Here is a 7,636-nt window from a genome sequence, read left to right as displayed (position 1 = left end):
AGTTGTTAGCTCTGAGCCCCCTGAAGACCATTTCAAGCCTCTCCAATGCCAAAGCCTCAGTGGGGGCAAACATCAACACATCATCAAGGTAACACAGAAGACTGAGGAAGTTCTGATCACCAAACACGCTCAGCATCATCCTCATAAACATCGCCGGGTTATTGCACAGCCCCTGCGGCATCCTATTGTACTCATACAAACCAAAAGGAGAAGTGAAAGCCATGTACTTCCGGTCAACCTCGTGTACTTCAACATTATAATACCCCGACGTGAGGTCCATAGTTTAAAAGAAGGCATTGCCACCCAATGCTGCCAAGGCATCTGAAGGGGGCGGGAGTGGATGTGCATCTTTGACTGTCCTGGCATTGAGCCAATGGAAGCCGTTACAGATTCTTAGATCTCCTGACTTTTTCCAGACCAAAACAAGCGGTGATGCAAAGTCACTGCTGGACTTATGGATAATCTCTTTCTCTTCCATCTCGTCCAGTACTTGCCGCAGCTTCTCATACTGTGTGGGTGGAATGCGTCTGCACAGGAGCCGGAATGGCTTCTCATCAACCACCCTAATCCAGTGACAACAACCAGTTGCCTTCCCACTGTCCAGCTTGTCTCTTGAGAAGATCGACTGGAACTGTGAGATGAGGCCAACCAACTTCTGCATGCACAGGCTCCAACGGTGGTTCAGTCGCCTCCGCCTTTTGGGGAAACGGGACGGTCACAGGAACGTCCCAATCCCGACCCAGGTGCATCAGGATCTTCTCTTCTGGATGGATCCTGCTCTTCTTCTGCAAGGAGTTCCCATGGGCTGCGTGTCGCATCACGTCGAGGTATTCACGGATGCGTCTCTCGCAGGATGGGGAGGCACCCTAGGCCACCTCGCGGTGGGCGGTTCCTGGGACTCCATGCTCATTCACATCAATGTGCTGGAAATGACGGTGGTACAGCAGGTGCTCCTCCATTTCCAAGCCAGGCTGCAGGACAGCCATGTGCTCGTCAGGTCGGACAACACCACGATGGTGGCGTACCTGAACAGGCAGGGGGGGACGCGGTCTCCCCCACCTTCATCGCATGGCAGCGGAGATCCTGCTGTGGGCAGACCGGCACCTGTCCTTTCTGAGAGCACGACACGTGCCCGGGGCTCTCAACGTCAGCACAGACACGATGCCCCGGGGAGGTCCACTCTGTGGCGAGTGGGGCCTATCCCCATGGGTGTCAATCCGACTCTGGCGCAGGTTCGGCCACCCGGTGGCAGACCTTGTCGCCAGTGCAGAGAACGCACAGTGCCCACTCTGGTTCTTGCTCAGGTCGTCAGACGGACCCCCTCTCGGGGTGGACGCCTTCGCGCACAGGGTCTGGCCTCCAGGCCTCCTGTATGCGTTTCCTCCGACCCGCCTCTTGGCCCCGTTGCTGCGCAGGGTGAGGGTGCAGAGCCTCCACGTTGTTGTGGTGGCCCCGGACACCCCGAGCGCCCGGTGGTTCTCGCACCTGGTCCAGTTGACAGTAGGAGACCCGTGGCTGATTCCCGACGGGCCCGACGCTTTACTGCAAGCAGGGGGCGCCCTCGACTCCTCCAATCCTGTCAGCACGCCAGCTGGGAGTACATTCATCCCCACGGCCTCCGCCTTGGTGAGTACCAATAGCGAAGCCCACAGCTGGGCTAAACACCACACGAAGTAGAATTAGTAGTTACTAAACGTAACTCCAGTTTTACGAGTGTGTGCGTGCCCACCTACCTGCAGGCCCAGCTGTCTTGCTTCCTTGTCTACTGGCTGTTTCAGAAGAAGGATGTGGAGCACGCACGTGCTAATTATATCCTCTTGGTGAGGGGCGTGGCAGTGTGCCAGCACGCATAGGGGATTGACGCGTCGGTTTCAGATTTGTCTCAGTGATTGGCTGTCGCCAGAGGGGAGTGCCAATAGCGAAGCCCATAGGTGGGTACTAGAGCTGGGATTTATGGCTCTTTGAAGGGAGCCGGCTCCTGAGGAGCTGCTCATTTGAAAGAGCCATTCAAAAGACTGGCTCCCTGACGAACGACATGAGACTCTATTAGAGGCGTCAGTCTCATTAGTGTTTAGTCAATCAGTTATTTTCTGACAACTGACACGGTTACTGTCAGTTATGAGTTGTTATCTGGTGCTTTAATTTGTTTAATGACACAGATTTAAGAGATATTTTTCTGATAAACATTACATTGTGGCTTACCTTGCACATTGTGAAAGAGATTCAAAATGCTGCTACGTGTCCTTTAACTGAGCATTTTATGGTGTGTGTGTGTGTGTGTGTGTGTGTGTGTGTGTGTGTGTGTGTGTGTGTGTGTGTGTGTTCCATAATTGCTAAAACCTCTGATAAAGTGGTCAATGCGGTGTTTCAAATTAACTGGTTTCCTTGTTAACTGGTGACCAACTTCCTTTAGCACTTCCTGCTGCTAGTAGCAGCAGATGTTGAAATCAGATTCATAAAAGGTCCGAAACGGCTTTATGTCTGGTTTTTAATATCTATCAGCAACAAGGGACGTGAAAGAAACCCAGTCGCCAATTAATAGGGAAACCATTTATTCCAACACACCAGCTCCTCTCCGGATTCTGGACACTTCTCCTCCGCTAGTTAGCTGCTGCGTTCAGGTAACTGGAGCGAGCAGCAGAAAACTGAAACTCGGTCATATGAAGGCAGCGGTGACAGCTGGACTCAGGAGACACTCAGGAGACACGTGAAGGACGCGTAGACAATTTGCACAAAACGAACGGCTCTCAGACAGCTGTGAACCGACTCTCATCGTTCACTAAAAAGAGCCGTTCAAATGAACGGCTTGTTCATCTAACGTCACAGCCCTAGTGGGCACGCACACACTCGTAGAACTAGAGTTACGTTTAGTAACTACTAAATACATAACACAACCGCAAAACCAACTTAAATCAGATTTGTGGACCCACACACACACACACACACACACACACACACACGCTCACACACACACACACACACACACACACACACACACACACACACACACACACACACACACACACACACACACACACACACACACACACACACACACACACACACTCCTCAGCCATTCACTAGTAAAATAACCATGTTGCAGGCCTGGTTCGAAGCCTGGGAGCGGTGAGGCCAAAAACTGAGGGGCCGCTTCACTCAAAATTGAGCAACAGAGAAAATAAAATGTGCACTTTTAGTAATTCTGATGAGTACTCGCACATCCAAGAGGTTAGTAGGATGAGTTGTGAAACGGGTTTTAACGGTCACAAGGGCACAGAGGAGTAGATGGTCTTTTGTGAGGATGAGGATGATGAGACGAAAAAACTCAGATCACTGAAGAAACAACAGAAACTCAGCCGGGCCTCTGGTTGACGCTCCAATCGGCTCTCTCTCTATCAGTCCACATCTCCTTAAAGGATATTTCACTGAGTTCAACTCACACTTAATACAAGTATGCGCACATACGTACAAGGCTTAAACTGAGCATATTGATACTCAGACAGTCATATGCTAAAGTTAACAGCTTTCCGCTATGTAGCACAAGACACATGTTTCCTTTAACACTGTGACCATAAGTTATAGCACAGAAACACACATATCTGCCACATGATGCAGCTCACAACACAGTCACATTCTGGATCAACGGGTAGTCGACCTTCCATATAACTTAAAGGTTCTCCACAAATCAGATGCCTCCTCGACGTTCATGGCTGACATAAGAGAGATTTTTTTTTTTTCCTGTCACATTGCTGTGCCACTTGTCCCACCCCTTATGCAAAAGAAGATCTCGGATTGGCTATTAAGTTACAACCAAACCAATGACAACAGAAAGATACCATGAGTGACCATGAGTGACAACTGAGGGTGTTTTCACACCTACCCAATTTGGCTCGACCTTACAGAGTTTATGGACCGAGCACAGCGCGACTGGGCTGGTGTGAAAGCGCCACTCGCTCTAGTTGTCACTCTAACTCACCCGCTCCGAGAGCGGCTGAAAGGGGTGGTCTTGGAGCGGCTTGGGTCGCCCTGGGTTGCGGTGCGGAAGATGTGTGAAAATGCACCGGCTTTAGCTCGACCCAAAGTGTAGATATTGCATCTTTATGAACTACACAGTCACCCGTAATCAGCTCAAAAAGGTGATCAAGTGTCAAAATGGCAGAAAGAAGAAAGTCTCTGCCGCTCATTCTCTAGCAGACTGATAACAATGCTTTTTTTCCACTGGTTGTTGTGCGATTTTAGCCCGCCCCTTTCCTTTTTTGATTGACAGTTAAGAGACAGGCTTGCCATCATGTTTGATTCTTTTCGGTTCCATAGCAGTGGTGCAACAGACAAATTTACCGGTATTTTTTTTTTTTTTTCAGGGTGAAAAATGCAATGTGTGGCGTGAGTGCGTGACAAGAGACCGAAATGCGTTGCTGTCATGCTCAATGCGCGAGACTTGAGAGCCCTGGTGTTTACCATTAGCAAGACTTCTGTTTTGGTTTTACGCCAACTTCCGCCTGGTTGTCATGGATACCATACACTTCCCTTGTTTAGAGCCATTGCTCTGCACGGTCATGAAAAGTATATGTGAAAAGGGATCATATTAGTTGAAAATTGAAAAATTTTATCTTTTTTCCTGGTGCGGCTGCCTTTGGCTCGACCCAAATATATGTGAATACAGCCTAAAACAAAATGAAGAGTGTGCACATCTTTTAAGAAACATTGAAACCAAAACAAACTTATTTATCTCTTTCAAATTTCACACATAAATGAACTTTATACATTTTACACTGTAAATACATTTTAACTGAATTCAATTTTTTTCACAGAATTAAAGGGCAACCCCGGTTTTTTGACATCTGGACCTTATTTCTAGATGTGTGCATGCTCATATACTCACTCAGACAAACATCGTGCAGCTCGGAGTCCTTCAGAAGTTATTTAGATCCAACCGATTTAGCCGCATTTAGTGGGGGCCACAGCAGGAGAGCTTCAGCGCGGTACATAATCTCTGCAAGATAAACCTTTTTTGTTTTGGAAATGAGTGAAACTGAAACTGATTGCATTCATCAAAACATGTGCTTTGATGAATGTAATCAGTTTCAAGACATGCTCCAGACATATTATACTCCAGAAAAACGTTCGGACTTTGTATAGCAGGCAGGTGTTGCAGACTCATTCATGTTACATCAATAAAAACAAACACTGAATGACAAAATCCACTGGATTCAAACCAACATTGCATTTTATTTTTTCAAAGTTCACATCTGCTCATACATTTTTTTAAAAATTTTTAGCGCATCATATAGAGTCACATTCAGGAGTCAATATCCAAAGGAATGAATTAAGTCTTCGAACTACCAACACACTTTTAAATCAACTTAACAGTAACACTCTTTGTTTCTCCCACCTCCATTAAAACATTCCGAAATGTGGATATTTTTTACTACAAAATGTATGTAGTACTGCACAAACGTTAAAATGTTCATATTCCATAACAGTAAGCAGAGAAAACATATGTCCAACTCCCAGAAACTGAGTGCTACTTCATCTCTAAGAACTTTCATGTGGTGCAGCAATGAAATATGAGCACAACATCTTTTCTACGATTCACAAGAATACGGCGTCTCACTTGTGAGTTTTCATGTGGCTCAACAAATGATCCTGTCGACTGAAACTTTTGGAACATGTTTGGCAAGAATAAGGCTTCTCACCTGTGTGAGTTCTCATGTGGCGTGTCAAATCAGTGCGTTGAGGGAACCTTTTTTCACATGTTTCACAAGAAAATGGCTTCTCACCTGTGTGAGTTCTCATGTGGCGTGTCAAATCAGTGTGCAGAGAGAACCTTTTTCCACATGTTTCACAAGAATATGGCTTCTCACCTGTGTGAGTTCTCATGTGGCGTGTCAAATCAGTGCGTTGAGAGAACCATTTTCCACATGTTTCACAAGAATATGGCTTCTCACCTGTGTGAGTTCTCATGTGGACTAACAGCTTACTCTTTGCAGTGTAACTTTTGTCACAGACTTCACAAACGCTCATCCTCTTACCAGAGACAGTTCCCAAGTTCTGATTCAATTTACGTTTTTTACGGACAGTTATACCACACGTTCCCCCACAAAACGTCTCCTCTTGTCCAGTCTGATTCTCTGAAACCGTAAAGTTTTCCACACGGTCACTATGAAACATACCGACTGTTTTCAGCTCTGCATTTGTAGCTGATTCTGACTCAACATGTTCATTCACATCGTGGACTTCAGAGTCATGAGAGAAGAGCTGCTCAGAGTCCAGAAGTTCTTCTGATTCACTCAGGTAACGTTGATCCTCCTCATTAGAAGGTTCCCTGAAGGAATCACTTTCAAACTTCTTGATCAGCTGCTCTCCATCCTGGCTGCTACCAAATTCCTCCTGCTCCCCGATCTGTGGAGGTTCTGGTTCCTCCTGCTCCTCTTTACACTGCAGGAATCCTGGTTCTTCTTCTTCCACTTTGATCTGTGGAGGTTCTGGTTTCTCCTGCTCCTCTTTAAATTTTAGAAGGCCTGGTCCTTCTTGTTCCTCTTTGTTCTGGGAGGGTTCTCCTCCTCCGTGATCCAGACAGTAGTTTGTTTCCTGTTCAAAGCACTGATCCTCCCTGCAGCCATGGTGCTGTGGGAGCTCTGGAGAGACAAAACACAACAAGACAAAAGATTTATTACATTACTTCTACAGATCCAGCTTGGAAAAAAAGGACTGAAGTGGTGAAATAGAAATTTTCATTCAAATTTCAAGAATAATGTACAGGCTTGTATATTATTGCTTGATATCCACTTGATGGTTGATCTCTAATATTTGCACAACATTCTGTAACTGTTGACCATGCTACCTGAGATGGAGCCATAATAAGACATCCTGCTTTTAAATCCGTTCAGGAAATCTTCAGAAAACACCAATGTGTACAACTTTGTCAGTCCATGTTCAGGAAAAGTAGTAATAGTTCCATCAGTTGTTTATACACTCACAACATGCAATTCAAAAAGCTTCATGTGGTTAATATATATCAGGTCTCTCAGCGTTAATGTGCGATAAGATTAATGCAATCCACATCAGAATGCTCTGATACTGAGTGGTATCATAAAATGGTTCACTGTCACTATGATATAGTTTTACTGTGTGACAACTTGGATTTTCAGTTCTCTTTTTATTCTTATATTAATATCAGAATGTGCTTATATGAGAAATGGTGACGTCATTGTGGCATCTTGAAAGCTTGATGCATCAGTCTCATTCATAAATCATTTTGTCCCATATTTCAAAAGAGTTCTGAAGGATTCATGGAGACGATCAGAGCTTTTCCTTTGAAATGTGTTTACAGCGGACAATCATTAACAACCAGGACTCACTTAGCTTCATTTTTAAACTGCTTGCTGGCTTGACATCAGTTGTTAATTAACTTTGAACAAGAACAGCACAGCAGCTTCTCCCACATTCCTGACTGTCAGCTTCAACAGAAATATACTGACACAACACACACATTCTGCTTCTGTCGAACGGTGGAGAAACCAAACATGATGATGGAGATCATCCACGAGTCACATTCATGTGTTCATTCACACTTCTTCATACCTGTTCTGTGTAACTTGAGTTCAGGTTTCAAGATGATTTCCAGCAGTTTGTT

This window comes from Salarias fasciatus, chromosome 16 (genome assembly GCF_902148845.1).
Source record: "Salarias fasciatus chromosome 16, fSalaFa1.1, whole genome shotgun sequence".
Lineage (NCBI taxonomy): Eukaryota > Metazoa > Chordata > Actinopteri > Blenniiformes > Blenniidae > Salarias > Salarias fasciatus.
The sequence above is the reverse complement of the archived record's forward strand: the minus strand, read 5'-3'. Positions refer to the sequence as shown.